At 39.2% G+C, this 25747-nt stretch overlaps 1 protein-coding gene and 1 pseudogene across 2 annotated transcripts in view; one reads left to right on the forward strand and one right to left on the reverse strand.

The window, feature by feature from the left end:
* CPNE4 (copine 4) overlaps positions 1-25747 on the reverse strand; it is a 578612-nt gene that overhangs the window by 508736 nt on the left and 44129 nt on the right. The window lies entirely within an intron of this gene.
* LOC137766714 (armadillo repeat-containing protein 1 pseudogene) lies at positions 16750-17628 on the forward strand (annotated as a pseudogene).

The following is a 25747-nucleotide window of genomic DNA, read 5'->3' on the forward strand; positions in this document are numbered from 1 at the left end:
ATGTGTCTCTGGCATATGCTGTCCTTGAAGACGTCACAGTCTACTGAGGTCCAACAATTCATACAAAAAATTCACTCACTGAAAAAAATATCTCAGTGAGTCTCTGCCATGTGCTATAAGCAAGTACCTGTTCCCCCTCCCCAGAGTTTATAAATATTAGACCAGAAAATGCTCATCCTAAATATTTACTCATCCTAACTGGCAAAAGTGTTATAAGACCAGGGTGAAACTGAGCTGCAGAAAGAAGGCCAGTATGGTTGTAGAGTGAGGAGTGATGGTCAGCAGTAAGCAGTGGGTTTGCTGACGCATGCAGAGGCCAGAGAAAACAGGGCTTGTGAGCCACAAGGATTCTGGTCTTTATCTGAGGAGCAATGGGAAGCCTTTGAAAGGTTCTAAGCTGGGGGATGGCATAATCAGATTTGCATTTTTAAAAAGATCACTCTAACCAGTGTGGAGAACTGTTAGAGGGCAGCCAGAGAGAAGGCTAGTCTAGTAGACCAAAGGAGAGGTGATTTTAGCTTGGACAGTGGTGACAACTGTTGAAACAGAGATGGTTTACAGATATTTATGTTGGAACATGAGCAGGTCTTCATGACAGATTGACTATGAGGGTGTCAAAGATGAGTCTGAGTCTTCTCATTTGCACAACTCTAAAAATTGGGGTGTCATTTGCAAAGGTGGGGAACACTCTCCCTTTTATTTTCATATTTTCAAGGCTTTCCAGGATAATCCCAATTTCATGCAAATTTATTCTTTTCCAGTAAACATAGTTTACCAATATAAGACTTTTCCTAGAAATAAGTCCACAAAATTAAAAAAGAGCTTGACAACAATGGCATCTCTTTTCCATTGGTCAGCATAGCTCTTTCCCTATGTGACTGGCCTCACACAATCATGGATCACTCTAATGCCAGGTCCACTTATGTTTCATTGTGAATATAAAGTCCCCAAAACTCAAAAACTGGATCCAAATAATCCTTCTCTTTGTGTCTCCCTTCCTTCTTCCCTTTAGCACTCATAAACCAATAGCTGACTACTGTATATGGAGACACATGCTTAGGAAATTGTTTATAATTGTGTGCTCTGCTGGCTTGCAATGTGTTGAATTTACTTGCCAGAGTAATGTATTTTTTTACATGTAAAACAGTGCAGTTTTTCTCCAGCTTCATTGAGGTACACTTGACAAATAAAAATTGTACATATTTAAAGCATACAGCATGCATTTTTAAAGTACATTCGGAGCCCACTTCCTGGATGAATACAGGTACCTTGCAAAGGTGATAATGACCATGACTTCTAGGAGACAAGCTGCAGACCTGAGTACATTACTGTGCATCCACTTTTGGTGGCTATTGAGATCAGATTCAACACAAAAACATGGGAGTTTAGAGTTGACTGGGGTCGCTATAGGTCAACTAAATGGCCCTAAAAGCACACAGGCTTGTTTCAGTCACAAAATGCTGCTCTGGAATATAAAATGTCGTTTCCATCAATCATTGTGGGTGCAGCACCAGAGGCTTTGGTTACAAATACACTTACCTTAAAAATACTTCTTGAGCACCAACAATGGCTAAAACACAGCACAAATTTGGGGATCCATAAACCAAGAGTCCTATCCTCATTAGAAATGTAATTTGCCAGGTAGACAAACACGGTAAGAAGAACAGATAATCCGAACAGAATGAAAGTAGTGCTAAGAAGAGAGGGAGGCAATTTTCGTGAAAGGCAGAGGAATGATACATTTTCTCTTACAGGAAAAGTATTATAAAGACAATGAAATTTGACGTAGTGGTGGCTGAGAAATAAAACTTCAACAGGCAGAGAAAGCCTGTCCAGCCTAAGATAATACCATGTCAAAAGCATCGAGAAGCAAAACTGCACTTAGATTTTGGGAAACAGGTGGTAGTCTGTTGTGAAGTTCGGTTGCCCTGGAGTGGGTAGGATTAGACTAAGCATGGAAGGTGCAGAATCCTGGGCAAAAGAGGCTGACATGAAATGCATGGGGCTCTAGGAAGACACTGAATGTTCTGGAGCACAAGGGCTGTTGGATAATGGGAACAACACAAATATTGAATTATTGTGAATTTTTAGTCAAAGTCCATATTCTCTCCAGTTGAACTGTGATGCTCATGGTTTCACTGGTAACTTTGTATACGAAAGAGACATTTAAAAATCACACATCTTCATTTATCATTTTCTGCTTATCATACAAGCCTCTAGAGACATATGACTAAATCTCCAAGAGAAAAAATTTATCTATATTCACGTTTCTTAAAGAAAAGACAAGCATCCATAGGATTTTTTTGTAAAAGAAGAATTTCAATATCTAAATTGTGATTGTACATGCCATAGAAAGGTTTTGTTTTTTGTTTTTTGTTTTTCCTTAAATACTTCTCAGTTTGAGGGCTGAGGTGAGTTTTGAGTTTTACCCAATTTTTTAGTGACTAAGTCCAAATCGCCATTATTGAACAGAGGGAGAATAAATGTTATACATGTGGAGCAAATGTTGTTTTAAGTTTTTTCCCTTTAAAATCCCCCAGCAAATACAATAACAATAACAATTATTCAAAGCTTTTCAAGGACATATCCAATGAAATATGTAACAGAAATGTTACTTGACGTTATAACATGATGCCAATACAGAATGACATATGAAAAGAGTTGAGCTTATTTTCTTTGATCTCATAATAAATATCTGATTTGGAAACTTATATTTCAAAAATGGATTCAAAAAATCACTAGTGGCCCTTTCTCTTTTGCTCCCAGTGTAATTTATTTGTCTGGGATATTCATTGATAAAGATAGAAAAGAAGTATATGGGAGGCTGAAAAGCTGATGGAGGATAAAGCACATGGCAGGGCTGGAAGAAGTTCCTGACAATGGCTCTGCAGAGCTGTAAGGGACTGCATGGCCGTGTATTAAGAGGTGGTGGGTCCACACAAAAATGTCTGCTCTCTTCCACCTCAGTGATGTGAAAGTATCACAGGTGGTGCTACAGTTCTGAAGGGAGAATACATTTGCTGTTTCCTTTGCTATGTGAAGCTAAGTAGATTGCCACACGACACCCAGGTTCAGGACCTTTTTAAACCTAGAGCCCAGGAAACCTGTGATTTTTATTTCATGTTCAGCAACCTTTTGAAAAGGCAAAAGACAGTCACAAGAAATGCTGTTAATTAGAGCTATTCAAGCGTGGGTTGCCTGGGCAGAAGACACCCCTGTTTTGTGGCAGGAGTGGTAAGAGATGGCATAGTTCAGAGAGTGGTGAGCCAGAGGTCTGGCTGTCACTGGCATGACTTTATCTGAAGTAGGGGTGTCTGGGTAAATGCTGACATCTCAAGTGCCTCAGAAGTAGAAACAAAACCCTTGGGTAGAGGATGAGCCCTAGAAAGTTTCTAATCCACAGAGGAGAGTCTCTTTTTGCAGTAACTGAAAAAAATCACCTGAAGATATGTTAATAGGGCGTTCAATTTAAGACACCACTCTTAGATCTGCTTTAATTATTGCTTGAAATAACATTCCTAGCTTTAAAAGAACCAGTAAGGCACTCTTATTCAACAATCATACTAGCGATCTTTGCTAGTGCAAAAATTCCAGAAAGGAGAAATAAAATGCATACAGATTAGAAAGAAAGAAATAATGCTGTCTTTATCCTTGGACAAAATGACTGACTATGTAGGAAATCCCAAATGTCTACAAAAAAGCTATTGGTACTAATAGTGAGCTTAGCAAATTGCCGATACAAAGACAATATACAAAAAACAATAGCACGTCTATGTACTAGCCATGGAATGGAAAATTAAAATTTTTTAAAAAGTACTATTTACAGTGGCACCAAAAACATGAAATTTAAATCTAGCTCCTTGCTTCTCAAAGTGTGGTTTCAGACCAGCAGCAGTGACACTATCTGGTAGCCCTGTCCAACCAGAACCTGCATTAACAAGATGCGCTAGCAATTCAATCCACGTACACACTAAAGTTTAAGAAGCACTGCGTTCGTGTGACTTTCACCTTCAGCACTTCCCCAAACAAATCACCCTTATCCAAAGTCTTTCCCCTTATTTAGCAGCAAAGTGCATGCAAAGGAAACAATTAAATTATTTCAAAGGTGTGTTTATTTCTTTGGGAGAGCCCTGTGTAATGGGCCCTAAAGCCATCTCTAAGGTCTGAATAAACTAAAGGAAGTAATTAGCTTAATTAACACCTACTCCTCCCAAAGGACCTAAACTTTGAGAGAGTAGCATATGGGGACAGGGAGATAAACAGATGAAAACATTTTTTATATAATGAAACTCATTTTAGAGAAAAGCAGCTAATCAATGTTAAAAGAGAAGAAGGGATTTAACCAAAAGCACATGCTGCCAAATGATTTTTTAATAAAAAGGTAAGTCTACTGCCTTCCTTACTGTTCAGCTTTTAAGATGCCACTCACCCTTCCCTCCTACCTAACTGAGTAATTTCCTCTAAGGTAGTTTTTAATTTATTTTATCTGTTCCCAAAGCAGAATTTACACACACACACACAGCTGTTCTTTTGAGGGAGTTCCAACACATGACTATTTCCCGGGTTGAGCCAGGTCTGAGATATTTCTGTAAAATTACCAATAGTTTCCTTAGGTTTGTGTGTGTGTTTTATTTCTAAATCCAGTACCCAGTCCTTTTCTCCTCACGGATCTCTGAACGATACCTCCCCCTTCAAGGTTCTGTAGAGGCCCTTGGCCTCCCATAAAAGGCTCTGTAGACTTCATCCAGGTTGAAAATCCTCCTTGACTTTCCTTCAGAAAGTCTATTTACAAAGCAACAGAGCAGGGTGTGGCATAATGGATCCTGATGCCCGCGCTTTCTTGACGACATCAGCAAGATGTTTCAGGGTAAGAGAAGATACCATAAAATTAGACCATTCTGGAAGGAACCCAGTCTCTGGAAAGCTGAAGAAGAACTTGTACAATGAGGGGAGCCAGTGAGAACCATTCAGCTCAGCGACTGCCGACCTCCTTTGTGGACCCATTCCTGAGACATCACCTGAGCTTTCTGAGCACTTACTATTAAATAGTCCCATAAGCCGTCACCTCAACAATATCTCTAAGAGAATCGCAATTCCCCACTTCACCATATTTAATAAGCAAGGACTCAAAATTTGTGATATTTGATAATGTAAATGAAATATTACAGAGAAACATTCTACAAACCACTGGTCAGTAAACTCTGTCACTTCCACATGTGTTATAGTTGGGACTCCAGGGCTCATGTCGCAGAATGTGGGAGAAGTGTCGTTCCCGTCCAACATCTGACATTCATTAGCATGCTCCATTTTTTAATACACTGCTGACCAAATCAAACAGCTTTCTCCCCTCTGAAAGAAATTGACTGTGACTCATCCATTTGTACAGGACACCACAAAATGCTCTCTGTGTTTTGAAGGAATTAAGTGCCTTATTTAATCCACATGTCTTCCTCTGGAGTTTTAATTATTCATTTCTCCATGAGAGCAAAAGGTTGGACGCCTCAGGTTATTTATAGCTGGGCGACTGTGGAAGAACACAGAGTAGGAGGAGAGAGAAGAGAACCAGAGGAGAAATTCCATTAAAAATAAAGTGAACTCAGGCAGGAAGGCAGGAGGGCTCGAGACGAGAAAGTCAACAAGCAGGAGGGAAAGGAATCGGTGCACGAGGTGAAGGCAGAAGAAGATGAACTAGAAGGAGAAGCCCAATGACATCATTGTGAAATGGGGAGGGTAATAAGGAGAGGAGGGGAGCAAGCCCCACAAAAGGCACACAAGCAAACCTCATACCAACAGGGGGAGTGTTTAATGCTCCCTACACTTCAGTCATCACCTCTCAGCTCAGCCAGCACCTGCCTGCAGAGCCCAGGTGTGATCTGATCAGATCTGTCAGGTGGGTTATGTATGAAAGAAGATCTCATCAGTTCATAATGACTGGAGCATCCCCAGCCTCCTGGGAGTGCACTCTTACAGCTGTACAAGGCATGATCTGGTTTCTGAGTTAGGAGGTGGGATAATGAAGCCAAGGCCACGTCTCTTTGGAAAAGTGTCTTCCTGTCCAGAAATGGAACAGCCTGAATTTCAGGAGACCTGGAGAGTTTGCACTAGCATTCTTGAAATATTCTAAAATGTACAAAGCACCTGCTTCAAGAATGATGGGGATCTACATGCTGGTGATGAGAATGACTGGGTTACACCAAGAACCCTTAAATGGAAATAATATACAGGGAGAACTCTGGGGTGAGGGGGTTCATCATCAGTGCAGACACTGGCATTATGACCAGAAACACCTCCAACTCAAGTATGGTTAAGAGTCCCACTCTCCACCGTGGTTCCAATGTAACCTATTTTCACATCAAGGTCTCTGGATTCTAGCATGCCTCCAACTATCTAATTTGCCTGCCTGAAAAAAATTTCCCTGGATATTAAGTCTGTTTTTAACCAACAGTGGAAAGGGCAGGTCACTCATGAATAAAATTTTCAGACATTCTAACAGCTACTGTTAGGCTGAAGACTGAAACAAATTTTACAGATCAGATTCTGCCCAAACAGCTCCCCTCCCCCACCCAGTCCCCAATGCACAGAGGGGTCTTCACATCTGAATATGCTTAAGGCTACAAGCAGGAGACCGCAGGGGACTCCTGAGAAACGATCCACTTGAGGATGTAGCATCTCATATTCATTTAGTTTTCCTTTATCTGGAAGCGATCTGACCTTGATAAAGTCCCTAAAATTCTCTGTGCCTTATTTTTCTTTATTTATATGAATAAAAATGAAAGATCTGGCCTAGAAGAGAGAAAATGTGCATATTTATAGATAAAAATAACCAAAGCTTCAAGGACCCATAGCCAGGATTAGTGGAACTAACATACAGCCCAGTATCTTTGATTTTAAGCACAGAGCCAGAGCTTATTTTTTTAATTGAAGTATAGTTGCTGTACAACATTAGCCAGAGCTTCTTTTATTACATGCAATATGGAGAACATTTCCACAGGTAGGGAAATCCTTTTTAGGTGGAATGTCCAGTATGGTCACAGGTATGAATATAGAAAAGTTAGGTTAATGACAATAAAGTGGAGAGATTTGACAGGAACTTGAATGCTAAGCCAAGGTGTTAACATACATGATCTTGCAAGCAGCAGAGAAGGGCAGACGTTTCTGAGGAAGAGAGTGACTTAATGAGAATGTGTTTCATGAAAAGCGATTTAAATTTCTCGAGTAACGGTGATATCAGTGACAGAAGTAGGAACATTAAGAAAACAGCCATTTTTGAAATGACATTTTGAGTTTCATTTGTTGCCTGTTGAATCTGAAATATGAGTAAGCTCTACAGAAGGAAACTTCGGAAATTTGAGATATTGAAAACAGAGGAAAAGGTCATGCCTAGAAATATCAATTTAGTAATCTCATGAGTATATGTCATTATTGAAACTGAGAGAATAGCTAGACTTTTCATCAGTTCGGGACCTTCAGTTGCAAGCAACAGGAACCCATTCAAGGCTATTTAAGAAAGAAATGTATTAGAAGGATATGAAATAGATCACAGAAGTAAAGGACTTCCTCTCCTCAACTAAATTGGAAGGATGATTAGACTGGAAACCAGACCTGTGTTCTTGTCCTGAGTTTTGCACTCATTCCCTATGAAGCCTTGGTTAACTTTCTTGATACTCCTTAGTTTCCTGGTCTCTGTAAAGTAGTAGGTAGGACCGGATGATACAGAAGAGCCATTTTCAGTATGGAATTCTCAAATATTTCTATTTACAAGAATTGTCTTCAGTGATACTGGGAAAGAATTTCCCAGGAAGGAATGGTAAGGTTTGGGAGAAAATGCAATCAAAAGACTTTTTCTATAGTGAGAATATCAGTGGGAGTGCCCACTAGTCTTTTAAGTTCTGACTCAGTAGATCAGTTAGCATTTCTATATCATGTAGTCTCAAGCTAGGAATAATCTCTTTTCAGAGAGTTCAACATCAGATATAAAAATCCAGATTTTCCATAGATGTTATTTCTACCATGTTCTAGATTCTAGAGTTGCAGATGACAAGTCTGATGCTAGTCTTGCTGTTTGGAATGTTTTGATTTTAGAAATCCAGATATATTTTTTTTAATTAATCCTGCTCAGAACTCAGTGAGGACCTTCAATTTATAGACTCAAGTTTTTTTTTCAAACTAAGGAAATTTTCTTTTATCATTTTTGAAAATAACTGCCTCTCTACCACCTGTTCTTTTGTGGACTTTCTGGAATGCCTAGTGAGGATCTCAGACTGTCCTCTGGGTCTTTTGGCATCCCTCCTTATTTTCATATTTGTATATCCTTACCCTCTACTTTGAAATATTTCTTCTCAATCATCTTCCAAGCCACTCTTTTAGTTCTTAACAGTAATTATTCGCTCTTTCAGTTGAACTACTACATTTTTAATTAAAAAAAATAATTTTAAACCCAATAACTTTTCTATGCAGTAAGAAAATCTTCCTAAATACTCTTATTATTATCATTGTCATTGGTCAGCTTGTATCTCTAGTGGCTCAGTTTCACTACGCAATATCTGCTGTCCTCCTCCCTATGGTTGCACTACTATTTCCTCTGGCAAATCATGACTTACAATCTTTCCACACTCATTCCACCTTCCAGCAATCAAGTAAGCATCACCCTAGATGGTAGGAAACTTGCAAATAGTGGGAAGTGCAGCAGTCACTGGGGGCCAGTGAAGCACTGGTCCGTTTTCTATTCCTTCTCCCTGAGGAAGCCTCTGCATACAGACCTCCTGAGTTGCAAGACTTGGTTGTCTCCTAGACTTGAGGATTTGAGGATTTCATCCCATCCTATTAACTCCCTGGCAGTTACTCAGGGTCCAGGAAGATCCACCAGGCCCATCATCAAAGACCAGACTTGGACTTCCTCCTTAAGGAGATCCTTTCATCTCTCCTATGCCCATCCCTAACCACTCTTTTCCCCTGGCCTCTCAGCCTCTGTATTTCCTAGAACCTATCGGGCCCAAAGGGGAATAAATAAGTCCAGAGCTTGCTCTCTTACCCAGAAATCCCAGGAAAAGTGGCCTCAATAATACCTCCAGTGTCAATCCCATCTGCAACTTGGCGCAGTAGAAGTAGATGATTTGGAGTCAAGAGGGATTGACATGAAGGATACACCTTCAGGCTGCATCTTCCCAGAATCCCTTACCTCAAAGTGTCTCTTGAACTCAAATGCTATTTAAGTACAACTAAAAAGATCAAAGTCCAAGTTTCTAAAGCATATAACATAGGGTGATTATTCATATTACAGAAAAACTCTGTTTTGCAAAATATTACATTACAGAGTAGCTAGCACCTCCTTAGAATTACAATAGCCTGATGTTTTAAAAAAATAACCTGATGAATGCTTGGTCTTTCGTTGTTATGCCTAGTGCAGAAAGAGAAGCCCACATATGATTCCCCTCATCCTTCATCAAGCTGCTCTAGATTGTCTTGATGCTATTATTTTCCTTTCCCTCAAACCAAGGAATTTACCAGACATGGTTAGGTTCAACTTGGTCACTGAGCAAGGCCTTAATACATGGATACAGTTCTTTCTGAGAGAGGAGTAAACAGTGAAAGGCACAGTGGAAGTTGGCTGCTTGAGTTTGGTCTCCAAATAAGCAGATTCTTTGCTGGGCACTGTGATAGGGCCAGGGCTGAGGGGGTAGCATTGTTGTGTGGGCTATACACAACTTCAACCATAACTTCCACCTCGCCTCTCTTCATGCCTCTGCCTATACTACTCAGGACACAAGCACACCAGTGGCCAAGGCAGAGAGAAGCCGATCCTGGGAAGATTCTCCTCCAATGTCCACACTAGTTGTCCATTTCTTTTGTGGAGTATTGGAAGATACGAGGACCCCTTCTCAACTCACAGGATGGGCAGGTCCAGTTCTTTGTTCCCAGATAGTACAAGGTCAGCTGGACTGAGAAAGGAAGAATCTGGAGGTAGATGTCACCAGGAATTCTTCCTTTCTTGTCCCTCTCTACCACTCCAGGACTCTAAGAGCATAAAATGCTGACTTTTCCTTCCCTTGAACTTCAGAGATCTCCTATTTCTGTGGCTGCAGGTGTCCAAGATGACAATTCCTGAGCAAGACAAGAAATCCATGTCCAGTTGCCAACCCCACCCAACTAACTGCCCTGTAAGGTAAGTGCTTCCTCTTTCACCCTTACCCCCGAATCAGGATAAGTACTAGTAACTAAATTTGGAGAAATACATTTTAGCACCATTAAACACCAGGTTAATGAGCCAATCTGTTCACAACAGCTTACAAGTGTGTTTTCCACTTTGCCACCAGCAACTTCCCACTGGATATCAAGGCAGAGGGGAGATGCCTCACATCTGCAGCTGTGACACACTTTTACCCAGGTTTTGAACATGTTTAATGAATTGAATTAACTGCCTTCATATGACAAGGCAGGAAAGAAGACATTTTCCAGAGTGGCATTTTCTTAAGAGTTTCTGATCTACCAAGGAACTGTTATCATCTGCTCATCCCTCAAATAGATAGTGTGCACTTGTTATATGTTGAGTACTGAGGATAAAACAATGAATAAGGTGGATGGGCCTAGCAATTAGGAATTTAATGTATTCATTCCTGTATTCACTTCTTCATCAAATGTTTATTGACTATCTACTACATACAATGCCATTTTTGACTGCAGAATTATCTAAAACTATTAAAGCTTAAACTGTCATTGAGCACTTTATAGAATGAGAAAAGTAAAGCAAAGAGACCCTATCCCTAGCTTACATTAGGCAAAAACAAAATTATCAGAGGACGAGAAATTCTATGCAGAAAATTATGAAAGAGTCATGTGCTGACGAAGGACTAGGTGATTACTTTAGAACAGGCGGTCGGGGAAGGCTATGATTTGAGTGATACAAAAGAGGCAGTTACATATAATAAGGGGCAAAATATTTCATACACAGAGAACAGCATTCCAAACACAGGAAAGAGCTGGTGCCAGTCTATAAGGCAGGGAAAAGCTTGGTATGTCTGAGGACAAAAAAGGATTTCTATGACCCAGAAATCTCATCCGAGGTGTTTGTCCAAGGGGAAGAAGGTAGCTTTGTACACAAACATACGTGGATAGCAGCCACATATGTCACAACATCCAGCAGCTAGGGCAAGACAAAGTGTGGAATTCTACTCAGCAATGAAAAGGAATGAGTTTGTAAGAGCATGGATAAATCTTAGGAACACTGTGTTTAGTGAGCAAGCCTTATGCAGAAGACAGTTCATGCAGCATTCCATTTATATGATGAACTCTAGTTCAATATATGTTGAGTAATTAGGGGGAAATGTACTGATGTCTTCATTTTACTTTTTTTTTTTTTGGCTGCCACGCAGCTTGTGGGATCTTAGTTCCCCGGGCCCTCGGCAGTGAAAGCATGGAGTTCTAACCATTGGACCACCATGGAGTTCCCTATCACTGTTTTATTTATTTACTTACTTATTTATTTAGCTATGCTGCGTGGCATGCAGGATCTTAGTTCCCCAACCAGAGATCAAACCTATGCCCCTGCAGTGGAAGCACGGAGTCTTAACCACTGGACCACCAGGGAAGTCCCTTCATTTACTTTTAAATGCACCAAAATATAAGATGGATTAATAGACAGATAGAAGAGTGAACAAATGAATAGATTATGTGATAATGCAATTAAACTAAAATTTTTAACAGTAGAACCAAATTGGTGGGTACACAGGTATTTACTGTAAAATTCTTTCAATGTTGCTGATATTTAAAATTTTTCATAATAAAAGCTTGGGAAAGAAAAGAAGGCCAGTGCAGCTAGAGTACCCTAATGTGATGGAGACAAGTATTGATCAAATAATTCACACAAATAAATGTATTTCACTAATGTGATTTTTGCTTGAAAATGATACTTCTCTCCCTCCATTCAATTGGTTTCATGGTTTCTAGTTAGTAAACAATAAATTCTGTAGTCACATATCATTTGCTCAATGCAGATTGATACAGAAACAATATTCAGTGAACATTCACTACATCTTGGGCACTATGCTGAAGGAAATAGGGCAGAAGTATGAGTTATTTATTCCCAACAAGAAATTTGCAAAGATAGTTGGGATGGTTGGACCAACTCATATGAAATAATCAGAGAACAAGATAGGGCAGATAAAAAGATAATGCTACCATTAAAAAAAAAAGGGATTTAAAGAAGAAGGCAGCTGGCAAGAGGGGTTAGCTGAGTGGACCCAGAAAGAAAGATGATGAAATTTTATTCAGCTGTAGAATCTAGATAAGCAGTGGAGAGAAGGCAGTGTGAGGTGTCCCGGTCACAATGTGATGTTTATTAAGTACCCACTATGCTGTAAGCATAGTACATTACATTAATTTAACAAATATTTACTTTATCCTCAAGTGCTAGAAGTAAAACAGGGCACGATTTTTTCTTTACTTAATAGATCTTACATTCTAATGGGTTGGGAAAGAGGGAGTAACAGTCAATAAACAAGATAAATAAATGTCCAGTTTAATGGCAGTGATAAGAGCTAAGACAAAGAATAAACAGGGAAGAAGGATGCAGTGTTAAGGGGAGCAGTAACATTTTAGATATGGTAAACTCACTGAGGAGAGAATTCTTGAGTAAAAACATAAAAGAATTAGAGAGCTGATGATTAGGGTTTTGGGAGGAAAACAAGTCCAGGCAGACAGAACACACAAGGGCAAAAGTCCTAAGGCAGTAGCATTTCAAATATCTTATACAAATGTCAGAAAAAGGAGAAGACACTATTATCTCACTTAATCCCACAGCCATCAACCCTATGAGCTAGTTGTGTTCTATAATCATCCACATTTGACAGATGAGAAAACTAAGGCACAGAAATGTTAAGATAGCCTCAATCCACTCAAAACAAACCCTCAGTAGAATTAGTCATGACCATGTCAGAACAAAGTTGCTTTACACAACTAACTGGTGAACAACCATTGATAGGAAGATGCTGGAACCCACCAAAAAAATAATCCACATCCAAAGACAAAGGAGAAGTCACAATGAAATGGTAACAGGGATACAATCACAATAAAATCAAATCCCATACCCATCGGGTGGGTGACCCACAAACTGGAGAACAATTATACCACAGAAGTTCTCTCACTGTAGTAAAGGTTCTGAGCCCAACGTCAGGCTTCCCAGCCTGGGGGTCTGGCAATGGGACTAGGAATCCCCAGGGAATCTGAATTTGAAGGCCAGCGGGATTTGATTGCAGGACTTCCACAGGACTGGGGGACACAGAGATTCCATTCTTGGAGGGCACACACAAAGTCTTGTCTGCACCAGGACCCAGGGAAAGGAGCAGTGACCTCATAGAAGACTGAACCAAACCTACTTGCTAGTGTAGAGGGTCTCCTGCAGAGGTGGGGTGTGGCTGTGGCTCACTGCAGGGACAAGGGCACTGGCAGCAGCAGTTCTGGGAAGTACCCATTGGAGTGAGCCCTACTGGAGGCCACCAGTAAGCCCCACCCATATAGACTGTAGACTCCAGTGCTGGGTCACCTCAGGCCAAACAACTAACAGGGAGGGAACACAACATCACCCATCAGCAGACAGGCAGATTAAACTTTTACTGAGCACAGCCCAGCAATCAGAGCAATATCTAGTTCTACCCATCACCAGTCCCTCCCATCAGGAAGCTTGCACAAGCCTCTTGGATAGTCTCATCCACCAGAGGATGGACAGCAGAAGCAAGAATAACTACAATCATGCAGCCTGCAGAAAGAAAACCACAATCACAGAAAGTTAGATAAAATGAAAAGGTAAAGGATTATGTCCCAGATGAAGGAACAAGATAAAACCACAGAAAAACAACTAAATGAAGTGGAGATAGTCAACCTTCCAGAAAAAGAAGTCAGAATAATAATAATGAACATGATCCAGGACCTCAGAAAAAGAATGGAGGCAAAGATTGAGAAGATGTAAGAAATGTTTAACAAAGACCCAGAAGAACTAAAGAACAAACAAACAGAGATGAATGATACAATAACTGAAATGAAAAATACACTAGAAGGAATCAATAGCAGAATAATGAGGCAGAAGAATGGATAAGTGACCTGTAAGACAGAATGGTGGAAATCACTGCCATGGAACAGAATAAAGAAAAAAGAATGAAGAGAAATGAAGACAACCTAAGAGACCTTTGGGACAACATTAAATGCACCAACGTTCGCATTATAGGGGTCCCAGAAAGAGAGGAGAAAGTGAAAGGACCCGAGAAAATATTTGAAGTGATAATAGCTGAAAAATTCCCTAACATGGGAAAGGAAACAGTCAACTGAGTCCAGGAAGCAAAGACAGTCCCAGGCAGGATAAACCCAAGGAGGAACACACCAAGACACATAGTAATCAAATTGACAAAAATTAAAGACAAAGAAAAATATTAAAAGCAACAAGAGAAAAATGACAAATAACATACAAGGGAACTCCAATAAGGTTATCAGCTGATTTCTCAGCAGAAACTCTGCAAGCCAGAAGGAAGTGGCACTATATATTTAAAGTGAAGAAAGGGAAGAACCTACAAACAAGAATACTCTAACCAGCAAGGATCTCATTCAGATTTGATGGAGAAATCAAAAGCTTTATAGACAAGCAAAAGCTAAGAGAATTCAGCACCACCAGAGCAGCTTTGTACCAAATGCTAAAGGAACTTCTCTAGGCAGGAAAGAGACTAGCAACTTAAACACACACACACACACACACACACAAACAAACAGAACTTGTACATATATAGACTGTTATATCAAAACCTCATGGGAACAGCAAACCCAAAAAGTACAATAGATACACACACAAAAAGAAAAAGCAACCCAAACACAAAACTAAATATGTTCATCAAACCACAAGAGAAGAAAACAAAAGAGGAAGGGAAGAAAGAAGACCTACAAAACAAACCCAAAACAATTAAGAAAATGGCAATAGGAATACACATATTGATAATTACCTTAAATGTAAATGGATTAAATGTGCCAACCAAAACACACAGACTGGCTGAGTGGATACAAAAACAAGACTGGTATATATGCTGTCTGCAAGAGACCCACCTCAGACCTAGGGACACATACAGACTGAAAGTGAGGGGAAGGAAGAAGGTATTCCATGGAAATGGGAATCAAAAGAAAGCTGGAGTAGCAATATACACATCAGAGAAAATAGACTTTAAAATAAAGACTGTTGCAAGAGACAAAGAAGGACACTACACAATGATCAAGGGATCAATCCAAGAAGAAGATATAACAATTGTAAATATATATGCACCAACAGACGATCACCTCAATATATAAGGCAAGTACTATCAGCCATAAAGGGAGAAATTGACAGTAACGCAATAATACCAGCGAATTTTAACACCCCACTTTCATCAATGGACAGATCATCCAGACAGAAAATCAATAAGGAAACACAGGCCTTAAATGACACATTCGATCAGATAGAATTAATTGATATTTATAGAACATTCCATCCAAAAGCAGGAGAATATACATTCTTCTCAGGGGCACTCAGAACATTCTCCAGGATTGATACATGCTGGGACTCAAGGCAAGTCTCAGTAAATTTAAGAAAACTAAAATCATATCAAGCAACTTTCCAATCATAACACTATGATACTGGAAATAAACTAGAAGAAAAAATCTATAAAAAACACAAACACATGGAGGTTAAATGATAGGCTACTAAACAACCAATGGATCACTGAAGAAATTAAAGAGGAAATAAAAAAATACCTAGAGACAAATGAAAATGAAAGCACAATGACCCAAAACCTATGGGAAGCAGCAAAACCAGTTCTAAGAGAGAAGTTTATAGCAATACAATCTTACCTCAGGAAAAAAGAAAAATCTCAAATAAACAACCTAACCTTACACCTAAAGCAACTAGAGAAAGAAGAACAAACAAAACCTAAAGTTAGTAGAAGGAAAGAAATCATAAAGATTGGAGCAGAAATAAATTAAATAGAGACAAAGAAAACAATAGCAAAGGTCAATGAAACTAAAAGCTGGTTCTTTGAAGAGGTAAACAAAATTGATAAACCTTTATCCAGAATCATCAAGAAAAAGAGGGAAGGTCTCATATCACTAAAATTAGAAATGAAAAAGGAGAAGTTACAACTGACACCACAGAAATACAAAGGATCATAAGAGACTACTACAAGCAACCCTATGCCAATAAAATGGACAACCTGGAAGAAATGGACAAATTCTTAGAAAGGTACAATCTCCCAAGACTGAACCAGGAAGAAATAGAAAATATGAACAGACCAATCACAAGCACTGAAATTGAAAGTGTAATTAAAAAACTCCCAACAAACAAAAGTCCAGGACCTGATGGATTCACACATTGATTGTGATTCACACAGTTGATCGACTCACATCAAACATTTAAAGAAGAGCTAACACCTGTCCTTCTGAAACTGTTCCTAAAAATTGCAGAGGAAGGAAAACTCCCAAACTCATTTTATGAGGTCACTATCACCCTGATACAAAAACCAGACAAAGATACCACACAAAAAAAGAAAATTATAGGTCAATATCACTGATGAATATAGATGCAAAAAATCCTCAACAAAATACTAGCAATCTGAACCAGCCGAGGTGACTGGGTCATGGGGGAGAGTCCCTAAGGCCTTTCCCCGCCAACGTCCTAGCTTTTTTGGCTCCTAAAGTCATCAGGGTCATTTGTCATTGCTGAGGCCACGTCTGCGAAAGGAGGGACTCACTCCGTGCCTGCTGGTTCCTCTACGTTATCCATTGGTGTGGCCCTGATGCTGCGGCAGGCTCCGGATTCCTAGAACGCTGGAGCGAATTTAGAAGATTTTGTTCATGTGTATGGCATAGAAGATGAATTCGTCCTCCTCCACCATGAATGAAGAACCTGATGCTCTCTCAGTAGTTAACCAGCTCCGGGATCTAGCAGCAGATCCATTAAACCGTAGAGCCATTGTCCAGGATCAGGGATGTCTGCCCGACCTTATTTTATTTATGGAACATCCCAACCCCCCTGTCGTCCACTAGGCTTTGCTCGACTACAACTCCAGGAGAAACAAAACTGCTGGCCTCTGAAATCTATGAAATTCTTCAGTCTTCCAATATGGCAGATGGTGATAGTTTCAATGAAATGAATTCACGTCGAAGGAAAGCTCAGTTTTTTCTGGGAACCACAAACAAACGTGCCAAAACAGTGGTTTTGCATATAGATGGTCTTGATGATACGTCTCGGAGAAACGTGTGTGAAGAGGCTTTTTTAAAAATGAAAGGCGTTATTAGCTTTACTTTTCAAATGGCTGTTCAAAGATGTGTGGTGCGAATCCGTTCAGATCTGAAAGCAGAGGCTTTGGCATCAGCAATAGCATCAACCAAGGTTATGAAGGCTCAGCAAGTTGTGAAAAGCGGAAGTGGAGAAGAGAAGCTGGTCCCGTCCACGACACGCCTGTGGAAGTAGAACAGAACACAGAGCTGCCTGACTACCTGCCTGAGGACGAGAGTCCCACAAAGGAGCAGGACAAAACAGTGTCCCGGGTGGGCTCACACCCAGAGGGTGGAGCTAGCTGGCAGAGCACAGCTGCAAACTTTTTATCCAGATCATTTTACTGGTGACTTCAGTTTGGGGTCAAGGACTGTGTAAACGAACAAGGGGCCAGTTTTCCATTGTTGTGGTGAACTGTCAAGTGCAATTTGTAATAAGTTATCATGAAAAGTTTCTAGATTACATGATTAAGAATGCTGCATTTTACATTTTACTGGACATTTTACCCCACTAAGTGGTAAAAAGGACAGAGGCTACAGGTGGAATTGCTTTGTTTATGAAGGTGTTTTGGTTTTGTTTTCCTTTGTTTAAATTGCCTCACTTTTTAAAAAACATGGGTCCACTGTTAAACCAAACATGTATTTGTGCAGCTTTACATTTTATTTTACACAAAGCACGTGATTAGGAAAACTTGTTTTCTCAAGCCTCAGGACCCATTTGAAGAGAAGTTTTTTGGTTTTTTTTTAGCTCAAGTTGTGCATGAATTACTGAACACTTTTCTCTGCCTTTTCTAGTGAAAGATACTTGCTTTGGTACTCTTTCTTTCTCGTGAAAGATACTTGCTTTGAAAGCATTTCTCATAATTCCCCTTTTGTGCCTTTTTTATTTTGCCAACCATGTTTATAGAAAGGACGTTACTAGTGACATTTTGTGAATTAAAACATATTCCTTGCAATGTAACAAACCCCTAAAAATACAACTCTACAAAAACTTGGCAGTCTTATTTGTTATAATTTTTAAAAGATTAACACAAAATCAGTCGAGAAGGAAACATGTATATCAGCAAAATGTTATTGGAGACTATTTGAATGTGACCAAATGTGGTCCTAGTTGACTATTGTTCAGTTTGGTTTATATCAGCTCTTGAGAATTATGTCCACCCTAATATTGGGAGTGACTGTAAATGGTCTCTAGGCCTTACTTTGTGATTACACACTATCCCCTGCTAAGAAAACAAACAAAAAAAAAAAGTAAAGAACTGACAAACTTGAAAAAAGAAAACAAAAATGGAATGCCTATAATGCCGTAGTGCTATTTGATAGAGTCTAACCTTAAAACATGAATTGCTTGGCAGATGCCTATTCAGTAGGTGTTTTCTTGTATTGCCTTTTGTGAATTTATTATGAACATGCAGTCATATTGAATGAAAAAAAAAAAGACTCAAATTATTGCTTATAAAGAAATAAAGCCAGCATTTGTCCGTCCACTTAAACATTTTGCCAGAAAAGAACAGGACTTCAGCAAAGGTAAGATAAATAAATATAAATATATATATATATATATATATATATTTTTTTTTTGGTATAGATTTAAGAGCTAATTACATATATGTAATGCTTTATTAAATTTCTGAAATATTTGGCAACAAAAAATTTTCTTTTGGAAATCCAACTAACTCCAGATAAAGTTTAATGCTAATATGATTAAAAACTAATAGGAGGAAATCAAAAACATTTTTCATCAACATGTAGAGCTGCTATTTTACTCCTTGGAGAATGTGAAGTGAAAATTGGACCCTGGAGGGTTTCCTTGCATTTTCATTGCTTCTCTTTTAGAGAAAACTAAAAGCATCCAGTGTCACTGGAGAAGAATTATTGTAAAATAGTTCACCAACAAGAATCTTGAGTTCAAGAACATTGTGACCTTATGGAGGGAGGGGTGTTGAGGGTATGGAGAGTAATATTTTTTCACCTGGGCTCTGATTCAGGTGATGCACACAACTGAAAATATAAGCTTTCAGGGCATGTATTGCTTTAAATGCATAGTACAACTTGCTGCCAGACCAGATGTGTTGAAAAACAAAAAACAAAAAACAAAACCACCTCCTTTCTATAGCCATTGAAACAAAGTTTACTGTTCTGTTTTAACAGGTTTGTATTTTATTTTGCATTGCCACACATCTGCTTATTTAAAAAATGACATCCTTTTGATAGTAATTGTTCAGCACAAGTAGGTATTACAGCTTGGTGTTTGTGTGTTCTAATTCTCAGTGTTCTTTGATTCCAGGTCTTATATATAGAGCAGTTAAGGCAACTGTAACAGCATTTTTTGAAATATATTGTAAAATAATAAAAGGTAACATAATTTAAAAAAATAAAAAATACTAGCAATCTGAATCCAACAAAACATTAAAAGGATCATACACCATGATCAAGTGGGATTTATTCCAGGGATGCAAGGATTTTTCAGTATCTGCAAATCAATCAGTGTGATACACCACATCAAGAAATTGAAGGATAAAACCAATATGATCATCCAATAGATGCCAAAAAATTTTTTTGACAAAAGTCAGCACCCATTTGTGGTAAAAATTCTCCAGAAAGTGGGCATAGAGGGAACATACCTCAAAATAATAAATGCCATATACAACAAACCTATGGCTAACATCATACTCAATGATGAAAAGTGGCAAGCATTTCTTCTACGATCAGGAACAAGACAGGGATGTCCACTCTCACCAGTTTTATTCAACATAGTTTTGGAAGTCCTAGCTATGGCAATCAGAGAAGAAAAAGAAATAAAAGGAATACAAATTGGAAAAGAAGAAGTTAAACTGTCACTGTTTGCAGATGACATGATACTATACATAGAAGATCCTAAAGATGTTACCAGAAAACTACTAGAGCTCATCAATGAATTTGGTAATGTCACATGTTACAAAATTAATACACAGAAATCTGTTGCATTTCTATACACTAACAATGAAAGATCAGAAAGAGAAATTTGAGAAAAAAATTCCATTTACCATTGCATCAAAAAGAATAAAATACCTAGGAATAAACCTACCTAAGGAGACAAAAGACCTGTACTCTGAAAACTATAAGACGCTGATGAAAGAAAGCAAAGAAGACACTAACAGATGGAAAGATATACCATGTTCATGGATTGGAAGAATCAATATTTTCAAAATGACTATACTATCCAAGGCAATCTACAGATTGAATGCAATCCCCATCAAATTAACAATGGCATTTTTCACAGAACTAGAACAAAAAATCTTAAAATTTGTATGGAGACACAAAAGACCCCAAATAGCCAAAGCAATCTTGAGAAAGAAATATGGTGCTGGAGGAATCAGATTCCCTGACTTCAGACTATACTACAAAGCTATAGTCATCAAAACAGTATGGTACTGGCACAAAAAATAAATATAGATCAGTGCAACAGGATAGAAAGCCCAGAAATAAACCCAGGCATCTATGGTCGATTAATCTACAACAAAAGAGGCAAGACTACACAATGGTGGAGGTAGTCTCTTCAACAAATGGTGCTGGGAAAACTGGACAGCTACATGTAAGAAAATGAAATTAGATCATTCTTTAGCACCATACACAAAAATAAGCTCAAAATGGATTAGAGACCTAAATGTGAGACTGGACACTATAAAACTCCTAGAGGAAAACATAGACAGAACGCTCTGTGATATAAATCACAGCAATATCTTTTTCAATGCATCTCCGAGAATAATGGAAATAAAAACAAAAATAAACAAATGGGACCTAATTAAACTCAAAAGCTTTTGTGCAGCAAAGGAAACCATAAACAAAACAAAAAGACAACCCACAGATTGGGAGAAAATATTTGCAAATGATGTGATCAACAAGGGATTAGTCTCCAAAATTTACAAACAGCTCATGAGGTTTAATATCATCAAAACAAACAATCCAATCAAAAAAGGGCAGAAGACCAAAGTAGACATTTCTCACAGAAGACTTACAGATGGCCAAGAGGCACCTGAAATGATGTTCAACGTCGCTAATTATTAGATAAATGCAAATCAAAACTACAATGAGATATTACCTCCAGTCAGAATGGCCATCATCAAAAAATCCACAAACAATAAATGCTGGAGTGGGTGTGGAGAGAAGGGAACCCTCAAACACTGTTGGTGGGAATGTAAATTGGTGCAGCCACTATGAAGAACAGTATGGAGGTCCCTTAAAAAACTACAAATAGAGCTACTATAGGACCCTGCAATCTCACTCCTGGGCATATATCTGGAGAAAAACATGATCTGAAATGATACATGCACCCCAATGTTCATTGCAGCACTGTTTACAATAGCCAAGACATAGAAGCAACCTAAATGTCCATTGACAGAGGAATGGATAAAGAAGATGTGGTATATATACACAATTGAATATTACTCAGCCATTTAAAAGAATGAAATAATGTCATTTGCAGCAACATGGATGGACCTAGAGATTGTCATACTGAGTGAAGTCAGTCAGGCAGAGAAAGAGAAATTTCGTATGATATCCCTTATATGCGGATTCTAAAAAGAAATGATACAAATGATCTTATTTACAAAACAGAAACAGACTCACAGACTTAGAGAAGGAACTTATGGTTACCAGGGGAGGAAGGATGGGGGGAAAGGAGAGTTTGGGATCGACATGTACACACTGGTATATGTTAAATGGATAACCAAAAAGGACCTACTATATAGCACAGAAAACTCTGCTCAATGTTATGTAGCAGGCTGGATGGGATGGGAGTTTTGGGGGAGAATTGATATATGTATACGTAGGGCTGAGTCCCTTTGCTGTGCACCTGAAACTAGCACAACATTGTTAATCGGCTATACTCCAACATAAAATTAGAAGTTAAAAAAAAAAAGAACAAAGTTGCTTTCATGTACAATTATAGTATCTGTTCTTCACTTTGTAGATGCAAGTGTTACAGGGAGAAAAAAGTCTAAGCTTCCAAATAGTATAACCTGATCAAGAAAGCAAAGCAAATTCAACTAAATACTGATACCAAATGATTTATTTTGCTGGCTAGAGAACAAGACAGTTAACTAAGTAAACCAAAAGATTACTCAATTTGACCAGATGAAGATTTTGATTGATCTTGATTCAGAAAAAGCAGCATAAGACACTTCCATGAAGGGGCAGAGGGGGAATCGCACCCAAGTACGGTGAGTAGATAATGTCAGCAATGTGGTTGGTTGCTTTAATCAACAGACCACAGATGATATGACAAAGGCAACCTGTCTGCAAATAAAAACTATAAATACATCACAAGTACAATGGAGCAACTGTTAACAAACAGAAATTCCAAGCCTGCTGGCCCGGACCATATGAAATACCTGGTGCCCTGTAGTTCTCAGCATTTAGAAAAAATTCCATCCATACTGAGTATGGACACAAAGCAACAATTCCTAAAAACAGTTCCACACCTGGATGAAGTGGATGGAAGACCAGTTCACACCTTCCTCCTTCCATGAACTCCACAAATAAGGAGGACATCCAGAGACTTGGGGGCTACATCAAGGCTAAAACCCATATCCATCAGTCACACCACCGCCCTCCAAGTCACAGACATTATTTAAGGCTTGCCCAGTGCAAGAAATTATTGTATGTTAACTCTGGTAACCCATGTGCAACTGAATTCATTTTTCTAACTTCCCTAGGTCAGCCTCTGCTGAATAGTTTTTCCCAGGTGTGATCCTTTCCAAACAATTTTATTTTCCTTAAACAGGTTATGTTTTTCCCAGTGAGTCCTGGGCTCCTTTCCAAAGGAATGACATCACTGCAGACACGGCAGCACCAGCTAATAAAACCCGTTAGGCTGCCAATCTCGTCATCACCTCTGGAACGCCCCCGTGGCAACAGCCTCCCAGAGCTTTCTCAACTTCCCTTATTTGTCCTATTCGTCATCTCAATAACACACCATGGTGTTCAGAACAGAATCTGGACGGGCCAAAGACCAATTGCTGTAGAGATGGGGATATTAAATTAAACCGATACCTCAGCAGAAAACCTCAGAGGGACCCAGGAAGAAGAGGTTAGAGACAGGGACCAAAGCTCTCATTAATGTGTAGCTGACTTGTCACTTTCATGGGAGTCTTGCAAGGAGTTGGACTCTGATTTAAGCAGGAAGATAAGGCATGACATTCCAGAGAAACTGCTTCAATTTTTCTTGTCACATTTAACTCAAATGCCTAAGCCTTTTTTATTTTTTGCCAAGTTAGATCACATCATAAACTGTACGTAGACTATGACAAGAAAATCTTTATTAAGCACCAGTCTACATGAAGTATTGGCCTTTGTCCTGCAGAAGCTTACAACTTAGGAAATTAGGGCTGCAGCATTTAGGTGAGGATGTGTGTTTCTGATAAGCCTGCAGAAAATGAGCCCACAGTGCCCATTTGGGCACTTCTGTTCCCGACTTAAACAAAGAAACAGAAAGACACTCAACGATGAATCAATCCCTTTGCTATTGTACATCAAAGGCTATATTAAAAAAATCATCCTTTGCAATAGATAAAAATCTAAATATCAATAGAAGAATGTATCAAGAAGCCAAGTTTTGTCAATATCCTTCTTTTTTTTTTTTTCCCCAATATCCTTTTGATAGCCTGATGACCCCAGTGAAGACAACTCAAAAGTGAGGTCCTGCAATCAGCAGTCTCAGCATCTACTGAAAACTTGCTGAAATGCAGACTCTCAGGTCCCACTCCAGACCTACCAAGACAGAATCTGCATTTTTTCAAGATTCCCAGGTGATTTGTATGCACTTTGGGGCTCAAGAAGCTCTGAGTTCAATGAGAGAGCTCTTGGGTTTTGAATGGAACTCATCATCACCAACTCGCCCTGCTAGTCTGCCCAGCACTAGCACCTGTACTTGGTAAACACGCACACTTCGCTGTAAGCCACACAGCCACACAGGTTGTACAGATGACATCACAGGTGCCCCTTGAGGGACTCCATGCAGTTAAGGAGATAAGTAAAGGAGGACAGGGGAGGGGGGCATCTGTCACAGAGAGCAACTCCTCAGTCCACTTGTGATGACTGTCTCTGGTCGGAAGGCTTTGAGCTGTCAGTCTGATCAGCCTCTTCAGGAAGCCCTCATCAGTCAGCTCATCCTCTGCTGACCCCGTACCTTGCCTAGGTCATTTGTTCCTGGGGATTAAGCAAGTGGAGCCCAGATCTCCTTCCTCTCATGACTCAGACAGCTGGGATTATGATGACCTTGACAGACATGGGCTCCCTTTCTCTCCTGCTTCCAAGGGAAGCCATCCTCACCTCCTGCTCCCAGGTGGCAGGCCTTCTGCTCACCCTCAGTGCTCTGTACCCAGGTGATGAGTCAGTAGGAATCAGACCCCAGCAGGTGTGTTATCCTGTCCTTGTGTGAACCATCCTTTTTAGCACATTTCCCGAGAGGCAAGTGATTAAATTAAAATTCAACTAATGTCTCTCTTCTCCATCCAAATTCATTGGGATCTGGGAAAGTAAAAAGTTACTTGAATAAAAAGAGCCATAGAGGTCCTGATTAAAAAGACAAGGCTGCTGACAGCTAGGGGACATGGCAGCTGAGATGCTGAAACTCGCCAGCACCAGCATTTTAACTGCAAGATGACATTCATCAGAAGATACCAAATTAACTATCCAGGAAGAGCAGACGGGGACAGTGATACAGGGACTGGCTGACCCTAATTAAACTGGATTTCACGATGGAAATGATGGTTCCCTCATCTCTGGATGGCATCTCTCTCCCTTCCTGCTCTCCATACCCTTTTCTCAACATTGCCTCCAAGTTCTAAATGACTTGAAAAAGGAAACAGAGGGAATAATCTATAATAAGCACCATTTAATTCTGTGCTGTGAGACGGAATTACAAGAAACACATAAGCACTTTTAAATATCCATCCTATATTTATAACTATATCTAAAATGTATTTTTCTGATTATAACATATCTGAGCAAAAACTTATGTTAATCTTTAAAAAGATATTTTGGTATAAAATTATTTGTAAAATTCAAAAAAGTATAGAGAAGAAAATCAAAATAATCATTAGGCTCAGAGACTATGGCTGTCAAGATTTTGATGTATTGATTTGCAATATGGAGTGTGTGTCTGTGTGTGTGTGTGTGTGTGTGTGTGTGTGTAGAACAGAGACAGAGTGACACAGACAGCAATTATCAGAGAGACAGAGAAATTTGGAATCATAATATATATAGTTTTATATTTCGTTAGGTTCACTTAGCATTGTTTTATGAAGGATTTTAACAATCTGTTGGAAAATATTTTTACACTGACGTTTAAAAAAATTGAGAACTCCAGTTAAGGCATCCTTTGAGACAGTATCAAGAAAATAGAACAATTTCCTGAGCTAAAACATCCTTGATGGTTTAGAAGAAATACCTTATCCTTTAAAAAAATTGCAGTTACTGGTATAGCCAA

Source organism: Eschrichtius robustus, chromosome 6 (assembly GCF_028021215.1).
Source record: "Eschrichtius robustus isolate mEscRob2 chromosome 6, mEscRob2.pri, whole genome shotgun sequence".
Lineage (NCBI taxonomy): Eukaryota > Metazoa > Chordata > Mammalia > Artiodactyla > Eschrichtiidae > Eschrichtius > Eschrichtius robustus.